The sequence below is a fragment of the Phycodurus eques genome, chromosome 8, assembly GCF_024500275.1.
Source record: "Phycodurus eques isolate BA_2022a chromosome 8, UOR_Pequ_1.1, whole genome shotgun sequence".
In the NCBI taxonomy this organism is placed as follows: Eukaryota; Metazoa; Chordata; class Actinopteri; order Syngnathiformes; family Syngnathidae; genus Phycodurus; species Phycodurus eques.
Window position 1 is genome coordinate 15,594,384 of NC_084532.1, and position 13,337 is coordinate 15,607,720.

The window sequence follows — 13,337 nt, forward strand, 5'->3', positions numbered from 1 at the left end:
TTTAAAACATGGTGGTCTCCACCACTTTTACACCTGTTGCCAACAGCACGCAATCTGTTAGAATGAACACTCGATTTAGATGACTTTGTGCAACGGGCCAAGGTGTGAGATTGGCTCGCCAGTCAATCACACCCGGCAACTAATGCTCCAATGAATTGATTGTCACAGAAAAAAATTGTCAAATGCCATTCCCATCATTAATGATATAGTTTCCGTGTCAATTCATATCCATGTTATAACAAAAATTACACCAAAATGTGACATCACTTCTAACATCAATGTGTGTCACATTGCAGTCATATTCTTTCTCATAAATGTATAAAAATGGTATCGCTCAAGGCCCAGTTTTGTTGATCTTGCCAAAATGACCTGCGTCAGCAGCCTGCACCAATGTCTTCATACTTTATACTACAAACTTGCATTGGTAAGATGAAATGTAATAACCACAGTCATCTTACCATATTTATTTAGGCAAGGCAAGAACCACCGATTTACAACAAGCAGATTTATACAACTGCAATTTAATGAGTTGTACTGCAACAATAAATGCCCTATAATATGGCCAATAAAGAGCACCTATTTGATGCAGATTAATTTTTTCCCCTCTTAGGTGGTGTAGGAACATGTGACGAGCGGCACAATCCCATGTCTTCACAGAGAGGGAATCAGGAAAAAAGAGAACACACTGGATCATCCAAATTTTCACAGAAGAGGAAATGTACTGCTTTGGGTCTCAGGATCACGTTTTGCAACAATGACCTCATTTCCCCACACCGGCCATTTTCTCGGAAAAAGACGTCAGGGCGAAAGAGAGACACACTGGCAAGGGACAATATATATATATATATATATATATATATATATATACATATTGAACGGTCCTAAATGTATCTGTATATACAGTCAGAGCAAGTAATGAATGGTCTCTGCTTCCCTGGTAGGATTTTTGGGGGGCACTTTCATACATTCCAATGCGAAGGGACAGCATTTGACACCAAATGAAATGGGAGCAAATATTGCATATTTCCATCATTGCAAAATCGATGATCATCTTTATTATAGATCATATCATTTGAAAGAAAACCTACTTATGAAATTTACGCTGTGAAAATTATTCATACTTTTTCACTCTCATCCGATTAAAACCTAAACCCATGTTATCTTATTTGTAATTCCTTGTAAAGGTGAGGATCTGACATTCATCCGAAGGAGATTTAATTCACGTCTTCATACATGTAAATACAGAGGGGCCTCTTGCTGCTTAGACAGAACTGTGCAGTTTCCTGAAGGGAAGGCCACTTTTCCCCTAATAAATTCCACTCATATACTCCCACCCACCCTTGTATGCCCCTGCAGGAGACCTGCCATTGTCTCCGAGTAGGAATCGGGGTGGAAGTGGTGGAGTGTTTGGGAGGAGGAGGAGGAGTGGGCAGGAAGCCCATCAGGCCATCCTGAAAGCTGCTTCCTGAATGCAGCAGGAAAACACAGAGACAGAGAAGACAAGCAAAAGAGTGAGCACTGAACAAATAGAGTCAGCATGAGCCATCATGAACCAGAGGTCACACGAAGCATGGCTCCGAGGTTTTTGATGGCTCTTCATCAGTATGTTGAGTCCACTGCAAACACTGTCACCTCTGTCTTTTACAATACACATTTAAAGATTAACCAGGAGCTACTTCCGGCCTCCCGTCCTTTCTGCATCCATCACACCCGCTTGTGTGTTCCAGTATGTGTACTTCAACCACAGTCCGGTTAACTTGAAACATCACATGCAGGCCTTCCCCTTTCCTTCCAGATTGTCCACCAAGCACAATTGAGCACATTGAGGCTCGACAATGAAGCTTTATGCCTCTTTGGTGGCGACACACTCTGTGTTTTGTAAGGCCTTGTTGTTTCCTTTCATACCAGCATGCCTGTTCATTCTCTCACAAGTGTGCACAGGTTCATAATGTCGCACAGTCAATCTAATAAAGTTAGCCAGTGTTCGGTGAGCGTGCTTGAGAACCAGCTGGGCAGTTTGACACAAGTTCTATTATCCAGTGGGTGTTTCTAATGCAAAGTGCAGCTAATGCGTGGATTGAAACTTACAGTACATGCACAGTGGACCCCCTGCATATTTGTGGTCCAGTATTCGCACATTCACATTGTTGCAGGTTTTTGGACAGGAACCTATCCTGTGTTATTCGGCGACAAGAACTCACCTATTCACTGTTTTTGTGCTCAGGCCAAAGCAATACAAGTATTTTCCCCCATCTTGTTGCATCTTGGTGTCAAGCAACTGTGCTGAAGTGAGTTAGAGTTTTATTTAGATAAAAATAGAGCTTTTCCATGGCGTCTATGGGCAAAAAAAGCCCTTTTTTTTCTATTCCTCTTACAGGGATGACTGAGGAAACGAGCGGAAAGGTTAAACTTATGTCAGTAAATTGTGTTCCTCTACAAACTACAAATTGGAACTCCTTCCCAAATGTTATAAAAATCATGAGACATGCTATACTTAAGATGAAATGCCCCCCAAAAAATATTTCAGGACAAATGCACCGCTTATACAGCATAGCAAACCCTACATGTCATTAGAATATGCCCCCTGAGGCCCTGAGCAATGTAGGGGTGACATCAGGACAATCTGATTGCAAATTTAGGGTAAGTGATGAGCATTCTAAGTGACTGACTACGTCACTATAAAATATTATTTTCAAATTGTGGCATTGATGCCTTACAGTGGCAAAACACAAGGTTTTCAGTTAAAAACATTCTCAGTTTGAGGGACGGCAAAATGTTATTGCTGCATGATTGCTTTTCTTGTTTCTGTTCTCTCCCTGATTCTTGCAGAAAAAGTCAAATATTTCAGAACAGGCAATAAAAGTAGTAGCTGCCCCACCGCTAACAAGCTAAACATTATAATATTTCAAGGAAACAGTATTTGTGACAGACTAAAGTGTGAGTGTCAATGAAGAAACATGTTCCAGTGGCAGTTCTGCGTGTGGGCAAAGCAGCGTTGTGGCTTTTTGATCCAATTGCAACATTCCAAAAAATGTATTACCACAGCAACCAATGCTGACGAGATGTGAATTATTTCTCGGAATAGCAACATTTTGTCTGTCATTTTTAGAAGAATGGTGTTGCTGGCATCCTTTTTCATCCCAAAAGAGTACAAAGAGCTCACAGTTTGCATCTCAGTAGCAACACTCAGTCAGGCAGCTAAAGATGTTCCATGCTGGAAGGCAAACACCCGCTCCGGAGTAAAGCAGGGCTCACAAAATGGGGTTTTCCACAACTGCAACATCACATTGGGTTTTGGACCAAGCACACCTGGTTCTCCCTTCATCAAACTCTGACACACTCAAACGTAATGGTCGTAGCAACTGAAATTGAAATATAAATACCCATGCCTCGCCGGTCGTTGTTGTCTCTCATTTTTATTTTCACTCCTCACCTCAGCACTTTGTTTTCTAGCAAGCACACACTAAAAGTCAAGCATCTTGTGTTGACCTAGGTCTGTGCCCAACAGAGTTGTGTTTAAAGACTCGAGTCTTCTTCACAACACAAGCGACTGCAGTCTCCAGATGTTTGCATCTTATATTTAGGGGAACGGACCAGATGGCACCAGTGTTTTCTGCTTCGAAACAACAGAAATATGTTATTTCCTTCGCTTGCAACAATTATAGCACTGCAGCACATCATTGGTGGAGTGGCTGGAGTAATGACAAGGTAGATGATGTGTAGACATCCCAAGTACACGCCTTTGTCACTGTGGGGACACTATCAGTAATGATGTGCTTTTTGCTTCAGTTTCCGAGAATGGATTAATGCGGTTAACGTCTAATTGGTGTTCTCTGTCACTGTCTGACATCAGATAATATGATAACTACTTGTATTTCTTCTCGGCTGTTTAACGAGTTTAACTTTATAGCCCGTTTCATCCAGCTGAACAGACTAACCCTGTGGAAGAGATTTCTCTTGACTGTGTTGACCCCCAACAGTTTGCTGCAAACATCAAGGTTTGTGTGCAGAGTAAAAAAAAAACAAAAAAAACAGTTAGTTCGAAAGCAAAGAGAAATTTGACCTTTTCTCATGTTCTCCTTTTGGTTGACCACCGTGTTCTGTTCTTTAAAAAAGACATCCAATAAGACCACAGTATGCTGTATATTTTTGTCAGATCTTTTACTAAAAATTGTGTTTGTTTCATTATGAAACATTTTAGGAAGGTGCAGCTCCAGAAAAACCTTTTGTACCTGCTCAGACAAATACAGTGAAACCTAGATAGAGCAGACTAATGGGGACGTGGGTGGGGTTCGATATAGCCGATTGTCCCTTACAATGAAGCACTTGTTTTTTTGTTTTTTTTTTGGAGGCCACATGTACTCATATTATTGTACAGTACAAAATTGTTTTGTAGGGTTTTTTTGGTGGCCTAAAACGGCCAGTATAGTACAAAGTTATTGTAGATAAATATTTTTTAAAAAGCTTGGAAATGTTTGAAAGTTTCAGATTTTATCCACCCTTACCACGCCAAGTGTGCTTGGTCATGACATTGTTGACGTACAGTTCTCATCCTAGGAGAGTTGCTTTCATGAGCTACGAGGAAATAATGTGCTTCCTAGTTCCAAATCTGTTGCCAAAGGCGAATGGCTTGACAAAAAAATTTACTGTACCAAAAGTAGCATGTTCCAGACTCCAGAGACTTGTGTTTTGTATTACTCAGAGTTAACACTGACACCATGCCTCTCTCTCTCTCTCACTCTCACTCTCTCGCTCTCTCTCTTTCTCTCTCTCGCTCTCTCTCTCTCTCTCTCTCTCTCTCTCGCTCTCCACTGCGCTCGACAGCACAAAAGACAGTAGATATAACCATCATGACATGGCCGCCACATCAATCAAAAATCACATTGATTTGCGGCAAATATTCATTGCTTTTGCTTTTTGTTTGAAATTCATATTCTGTTGGTTTTGCTCTTTGAACACTGTGATTTTTTTTTATGCAACTGATGCATTGTTAGTTTTGTGCACTAATAAAAAAATTAATTTGGAAAAATAAAAATCACACGTTTATTTTTCCATTTACAAAGGGTTTGGTGACTGCACATATGAAAGTTGTGGGGCTTAGTACCGCCAACAAAGTTATGAACCACTGTGCTAGATTATGCTTCCAGTTATAAGGATCTTCTTACAGTCTTTTGCCACTTACACTTGTCATTTCCAACCAGAAAAGTCTTTTACATCACTTTTACTCAAACAAACAAATAGAAACTATTTTTTGAACACATTGTTCTGTGCTGACGGTCCGTTTTTATCTGATATCCGTTATTTTGGGGTCCATTTTATCGAGGTTCCACTTTATTCACACGTTAATTTGTGCCACTATGTGGACATTTCAATCTCTTCTGTTGACTTGTTCATATTAAATGAAATTAAATTAAAAAAACTTTTTTTTTTTTTTTACTTGGTGAGGTAGACTATGGGAAACAATTAGATTCAATGATTTCAAGAAATAAATAAATCATGCTTGAGTTGGCTTAAGGTTCTTTGACGAAGCACTGTTGACACCAAGTTCAGCCTTTTCTAATGACTTCATAGGGCGGGGAAGCATTTCTACAAGCGACACAACATTTCCATTTGGAGCCAATGAACGGAAGAGTTTACTGTATGCAAACTGAAAATTGCGCTCATGTTACCGAAAGAGGCTATTCTCAAAGTTACTGTTTCGTTAGGGGCAACGTGTTTGAATATACTGTATGTTATCCCCACATTGCATCCCGACTGAATGACATGCATTTCCCTCGTGAACTTCATCACATCTTAAGTAACAATTCTCCCTCAGCAAGAAGCATGTGTTCTTGTCTTCACTTGTGTTAGAAATAATCTCGCTAACTGTCGTTCAACACCAAAACAAAGGATGATGATGATGAGGTGATAAAGCCAGTGCAGTATGTACTGATGTTTCTTACAAAAATTCTTGATAGAAGTTAAAAGTGACATCCAGGTAATTGCACGCACCCTTCCATTTTCCATACTTCTTCCCGTTCAGGGTCGCAGGGAGCTGGAGCCTTTCGCAGCCCACATTGGCTGCAAGGCAGACTACACCCTGTACTGGTCGCCAGTACATGTAATTAGTTGAGATCAAAATTAATCCTACATTCATTTGGTTTGGTTACAGTATATAAATGCATCATTGTCCAATGTTATATGTGCATGGTTGAATAGGATGTGTTAGATCAGTGATTCTTAACTTGGGTTTGATTCAACCCTGGGGTTTAGGGTCTCTGTAAGGCAACAGCAAAAGTCACATTGATTTGCGGCAAATATTCATTGCTTTTGTTTTTTGTGTAAAATTCATATGCAGTTGTTTTTTGCTCTTTGAACGCTGTGATTTTGTATGCAACTGATGCATTGTTAGTTTTGTGCACCAATACAAAATTGAATTTGGGAAAAAAATCATTTAAAATCACACATTTATTTTTCCATTTACAAAGCGTTTGGTGACTGCACATATGAAAGTTATGGGGTTTAGTACCGCCAACAAAGTTATGAACCACTGTGCTAGATTATGATATTTGCACTGACAGAATTGACATGACTTATAACTATAACTAATTACTTATTAGTTATAAGGATCTTCTTTTGCCACTTTCACTTCTTCTCATTTCCAGCCAGAAAACTCATTTTTTACGTCACTTTTACTCAAAGTGTAACCACAGTATGAATGACTTTTTAAGCTCTACATGTTAAGCAGCAATGCGATTGAGACAAGAATTAAGTCAACCCTCGTTTAGCCGAATGTGATTTCAATTAGGTTTAACGTCAGCCTAAAATTCTGTGTATGTGTCCCATGTGCTGTTCCGGTAATGCAAACTTTGATTAAAAAAAGAAAAGTGTTTGTGGGATCACTGTGTTTCTAAAAGCAGTCATGGTTTTGGTCTTCCAACAATCAAGCGGTCACTTTAGAATTGAACCTTTTTGGTGATCCGACCACGACCTTGTAGTACACTGAAAGTGATTTACTTTCCCACTCAACTATTACAACCATCAAATATGTGAAAGTGTGTGTGTCACTCTGTGGTTAGTGTGTGTCTTCTCAGACACTGAGCAGTAGATTAATGCCTCATCCCCAATCCCTGCCAGTACTTCAGAGAACAAGTATTTTTAGCATGTAGTGGACACAGCGGCAGACGGAAGGTACCGTTGGGACACACGAGACAAACAAATCTATTTAATGTCTACTATTGTTTTAATTGATCAGCTGGCATCATGTATCTAAATTTACCATGAAGATGAATTAACTCCTATAAGTAGCCACAATGGCTCAATCCCACACCTGAAGTGTGTCCAAAGACTATCGGACACTCATCAGTCAATCTCGTGTATCAGCCATCAAGCTCCTGCATTCCCATCAGCATGGGCACCACCGTTTATTTTAATACTCTCCAATGTACTTAACTGACAGACAGTTGTAAATACGTTTAGTGTGCTGCTCCTCAAAATACATCCTCTAGTTCCTAACAAGAGCATGGCTTACTCTTACTGTACTGTACAAATGACCTTAGCCACAGAGTCCCCATTTTCAAGATTTTTTTTTGTATCCATTCCTCATTTAAAGACAAGAACAACTGATAGAATTTTGATGATGAGTTGACTCAACTAGGGTTACATTCTAAAATGTAGCTATGCTATACTTCCATCGGTGCGTCATCATTATTGCAACATAAAAAAAATGATTTCAGATACGTTTTTTGTGTTTACGTTGACAAATCATATTTGCAATCAACAGCCCAGATTTGTGGGAGCATTTTGTAGAATTGTAGGACACATCAAATGCAAGGAAACTCGAGATTTTCGCCAACGTTTGAGCTCAATATCATTTTGTAATCTGCTGGAGTGCACCTCGTTTTGTCGAGCACTGAACATGAGGGTGAACACATTGTGAACTACATTGTGTTTAATATAACTTTCTCATGACTTGTGGACAAAGATCTAAATATGAAGTATGATCAGGCCAAGCAGACATTTGACCTTTTCACTTTGTATTATACTAAAGAGCTCAAACCGCTTCATAAAGATCACAATTTCACCGTATAACCTCTTAAAATAGCATTAGCACACCCTTTGATGCTGCTACTTGTTCCTCAAGGCAAAGCTGTACGAATGGCCAAACAAGACTTTCCTCTGGAAAATAAGGAAATAAATCTGGAGCCCAGCCATTACTGTCTCCAATATGCCCCATGTTACTGCTAACAAGAGGCTAACACAATTGGAATTTCACAAAGCTCTGATTTAATTCCAATTTAATTCACTCAAACCGCAACAGACTTGGAATGCTGCAGAAAAAGCGAAAAAGTAATTACATTTATTCCAAGCCTGTGGTAAAAGCAGATCTGTTATCGCTGAGTTCCAATTCAATTTGAAGAGAACCGGCTTAAGAATGAACTAAATTATCTTCGTGACTCACTAATAAGTTTAGGATGAACAACATCAACTGGATAACAAAGGGCAAGAAAGTCAAACTAAATATTTTGGGGCTTTCATAGAACGGCTTCAACACTTAATGAAATCAACCTGGGCAGTCATAAATAATAGGGTGTAATCTCCATATTTAGACCACCACATCCTCTACTGTTGCCCCAATCCACTGTTGAATATTTATGCTTCTCCTGATTGGCCCGCGGATACTGCTGGACTGTATGACTGAACTGTGTTCTTCCTGGAGCCATTGCTTTGGAGAAAAATGTTTTTTTTTTTTAAAAGTAGCAATAACGCTATACATCAAGGAGCTATACTGCTCCATCTGAGGGTTTTTCACTTAGGCAATGTGAACATATCCACAATAGTGTTACCAGCATTGGTTTCTGATTGCCAGCACATATCAAAATGTCCAGCTAAACTATCAAGGTCGAGTCGGGGGTATACAGTATGTGTTTGGCGATGTGTCAACTACATGTGCCACATGCACAGATCTGTGAGACTAATTAAACTAATTTCAATTAGAATTCGGCTGTTTGGTGACGAAGTGCTGTCGCCGCAAGTGAAAAGACAATTAAATCCTGCTTTTGTCCCCTTCACACGCAGGGTTGGAAGTAGTTGCCCTCACTTCACCCCAACACCTTATCTCCGCCCCCATTTCCGTTACCATTTCATAACGAAAATGGCTCACTGGCATGAGACAGAAACACATTTAATTTCAACCTGAGTGGTAAAAGAGGGTGGGTGGTTAGTATCCTGTAATTCTTTATCCGTTGTATACTTTGACTTAAATCGCTTCTTATGAAAGACACTGGGAACTGTAAGAACTGTTTTGAATTCAAAATGTCTCCTTTAAACCATGAGATAACTTGCTAACTAACAAATACAGGCAAACAAACATACATATTGCATTCCACAATCCACATATTAGTTTAGCCTTGCAAGAGGTCGGCAGCCATTCCATTTTCTAACCGTGGTAAACAAATGCCGTTAAGTCGAGCCTTTCTCGCCTCATGTGACCGTATGGCTGATAACATTACTCATAATAGGGCTAAAAATGGAAATCAGCGGCATGCATTTAATCAAGCATCAGGACATTGCATGACTACAGAGCTAAATTTAATAGCATTCGATTAAATGAACTCTGCCTTCTAAACTGCAGACACAAGAGGAGCGTGTGCACGGAGCAGCATGCGTGTTTGTCTGTGCAGAAGCAGAGAGTTCCTTTGGCCTCCTGACACGTCTGACTAAACTTACAGAAGGTCTATTTGAGGCGCCGCGGCAGTCGGGCACAGCTTAAGGTACAGTTGTATAAAGACGCCCGAGGGAACGGAACAATGCTGTTTGGCACATCGCACGTATTGTACTTAAAGGAGCTCCAGCTCCAGCAGGCTTCTGCACGGGTTCTCTCTCGTTAACTTGATTTGGCCAATACTGAGGTCACTTATTTTGATTCATATGTCTTTACATTACATCCTTATCTACAGTATTATCGGTTTATAACTTAAGAGGGAAATACAAACTTCCAAATTAAAAGAATCCGTACAAACAGGAAAGATTCTGTGGGTTGAGACTTTGGAATAGTTTAGGTGAGGGCTTCAAACAATGTCCAAATATAAAACAATTTCAAACTACAGTAAATATCAAAATGATACATTCATGGAATACATGGATGAAAGGGGGTGTGACAGTCACCATTTGTACACAGGAGAGTATTACTGATAACTGTGTATTTATTCGAGGTGCAACGATTAATCGACAACTAATCGGTGATCAAATTAATCGACAACTATTTTGACAATATTCTCACGATTTCGGTAGTCCTTAATGAAAGCGGAGTGATTATCTTTGTGTTTCTCCTACTTTGGAAAACTATGATCAACATATTTGCTGATTTTCTGACGTTACAGACCGTTGTGCATTTTCTGCACTGTTGATTGGAAACTGTGTTCTTTTTTTTAATAAAGGGATGGAAATTAAAAAAATATATATTAACAGATTAATCGGGACAAATTATTAAAGTAACACATTAGTTGCAGCTCTTGTATTTATTTATTATTACAGTATTTGATACCTGTCTGACTATGTTGTGTTTTTGTAATTGTTAGTTCCTTTGTCTACGTCAATGTATAATTGTGGTGTACCTCGTATCATTTATTCATGCATCGTCCGTACCACTTATCCTCGCAAAAGGCCATGGGTGTGTTCGAGCCGAACCTCGTTGACTTTGGGCGGGAGGCTGTATTATTTGTTATTATCATATACTATTATGTTTATTGGCGACATGGTGGACGACTGGTTAGCACATCCAGTTCATAGGTTGTGGGTTCAAATCTGGGCTCTGGCCTGTGTTTCATTGTCTATTGTCGATTTTTCCCAAATAAAAGAGAAAAACTATATCGATTGACAACATTCCGAAACAGGTTGTGTCCTGCATAAATTAAAGAAAAATCTGCCCCCCGATTTTGACGACATGAGAATATAGTCATCGTAATAGATGTGCTGACAGTAGCGGAGTAAATCCTGTAAATCCAGAAAAGCCTTCAATGTCCATTTTCACTCTTGTTTTAATGAAGACATGTTGCACTGCTCAGCATGAATTACAAGCTTGCAGTCACTTCTCAGTTAATACAGTGAACCTCTAATGACAAATGATTATACGATTTGGAATCCAATCTGCTTGAACCGCTGTCATGAATTACGTGTCTCGTATGAGGCGGTGAAAAAATTCACAGTCTGTCACAAGTCTGTTTTTCTTTTTCTTTATTTTGGGGGGTTTAGTGATAGCCCCAAAAAAGGGTGACCAGCGTGATAAGGACAATACAATTGGCAACGTCTCTGCCCTGGCTGCTTAGTACAATACAGCTAAAGTTGACTTCAGTAATAAAATAATAACAGGATGTAACCACAAAATCTGCTGCATTTAAGCATTATTATACAGAGAATGTTTTGCTAACTAACTTGTATGACCGCTAATAATGTTAAAAATACAATTAATAAAAGTCTTATGAGTGTGGTCAAGTTTGACTCTGGAATAGATGACTGTATTCCTATTAACATCCATTTTCTAAAGTGTTCGTCCTTATTGGGGGTTGTGGCCTCTGTCAAGCGACTTTGGGCGCGAGGCGGCCAGTCAATCACCGCAGGGCACATATAGACAAACATTCTCACACACATTTACACCTTGGGACAATTTAGAGACTTCAATTAAACCTTCAACAATTACAGCAATACGACTAAAAAGCAAAAGTCAAGAACCTCTTAACCACCGGTCCATTTTAGTCAGGCTGTCATGTCAATTCTGTCAGTGCAAATATCACTCAGGGTACTTTGAATTCATCACAAGGTAAACAACACGTCAATTGTCCATTTCTAAGTGCAGAATTAGGATGCACAAATCCAGCACTGTCAGTACTGATGGCCTGATGAACACACAAGCCCGAGGTCATCAAAATGGACACGCTCTCAATGGGGATTTCTTTTGGGTCACACCCTTTCCCTCTATTACTGTGTAAACAGTCCGACACAAGAAATAATGATGATATTGTGCTATATACACTCTTCAAAACTAATTTTTAAAAAAATAATAATAATCTTGTGTTTGAATGTACTTTGCAGAGGGCTGCAGCAATGTCTTTTGCGGTGGATGATGCCACAATTGCCCAATCAGGAAGCTGCCATAAGACCCCCAAAGCCATTGACGTGCGTCGTATGTATATCATGAGATCTAGCTTGTATTTGCAGAATAAACCAATCAAATGCAATGATACTGTTGCTGAATATGTGACAACTTCATAGTATTGACATATTAATAGCATTTTAGCAGCAGCATCACAAAGGGCAGCAACCTAGACTTCTGTCAATAGCAGGAGGGGAGATTTGGGTGGGGGGGGGGGTCCTTCACATGTTTGCAGAGTGAAACCATCTGAGGAAAACGGCTCATAATTACATGTCCATAGAATCCATTTCTAAGTGGTAATTTATCTGTAGACTAATGGAATTTGGATGGTTTCGCAACATATTTGCACTTATTTTCATTTGAGTTTTGCTGAGTTTAGTAAACAAAACAACAACGTTACCCCTGTGGAGAAAGTGATGCATAATAATAATAATAATAATAATAATAATAATAATAATAAAGAACTACGTAACCGTCAGCAATTAGGTGTCATTAAGTGGGATAACATTGCAAGGACGAATGTGAAGCATTAACATCATACATAATGCATACATAGTTGAACTCATGTCACACTTTGTTCCAGTAGGTTGCGACCACGAAATCACTGATTCGAGTGGACAGAGCGTATCGATCAGGCAGGCAGGCAGCCAATCAATCAACTTGTGTGCTAATCGACCCCGCGTCTCTCGCTTACCTTCTGACTTGTCTCCGGGGTCTCTCGTCACACTGGGACTGCTCATGCCTCCCGTGGAAAGCAAGGAACATTTCAGTCCCCTTAAAAAGTTCAACAGAAGTGTCGACCGAGGCGAGAGGGTGGAGGGTTTCCGTTTTGGACTTTCAAAATAAAATAAGCAGAGCTCTTATAAAAGCTGCATAGAAGAAAGAAAGAAAAAACAAAAAAGACAGCAAAATTATATCCTTGTTTGTTACCCACAACTTTCAAGTTGTAAAAAAAAAAAAAAGTTTTTTTCCTCATGAGTTCAAAACATTGTGAGCAGTTGGCATTGTGTCGTTTGGCAGGAAAATGTTCACCTTTGTGGGTGATGAGCACGTTTTCCTCACAATTCCGAGTTTCAGGGTTTGAATCTCAGCTAAAGTCTTCCTGTGCAGAGTTTGCATGTTCTCTTGCTCGCCGTGTGTTTTCTTGCAAAAACCTGTATTTTAGATTCATTGAAGACTAAATCAGGGGTCACAAACATGGTGCCCA

The 13,337-nt window shown here is 39.6% G+C and overlaps 1 protein-coding gene across 4 annotated transcripts in view; it reads right to left on the minus strand.

Annotated features, from left to right (window-relative positions):
• Nucleotides 1-12,913, minus strand: part of kank3 (KN motif and ankyrin repeat domains 3) — a 32,616-nt gene extending 19,703 nt beyond the window's left edge. For 3 of the 4 annotated variants that reach the window (XM_061683523.1, XM_061683522.1, XM_061683525.1), the window contains exon 1: nucleotides 12,825-12,913. The gene's annotated coding sequence lies outside the window, so the exon portion shown is untranslated. The remainder of the gene's footprint in view (nucleotides 1-12,824) is intronic. The other variant, XM_061683524.1, reaches the window with a different exon arrangement.
• Between the last annotated feature and the right edge of the window lie 424 nt (nucleotides 12,914-13,337).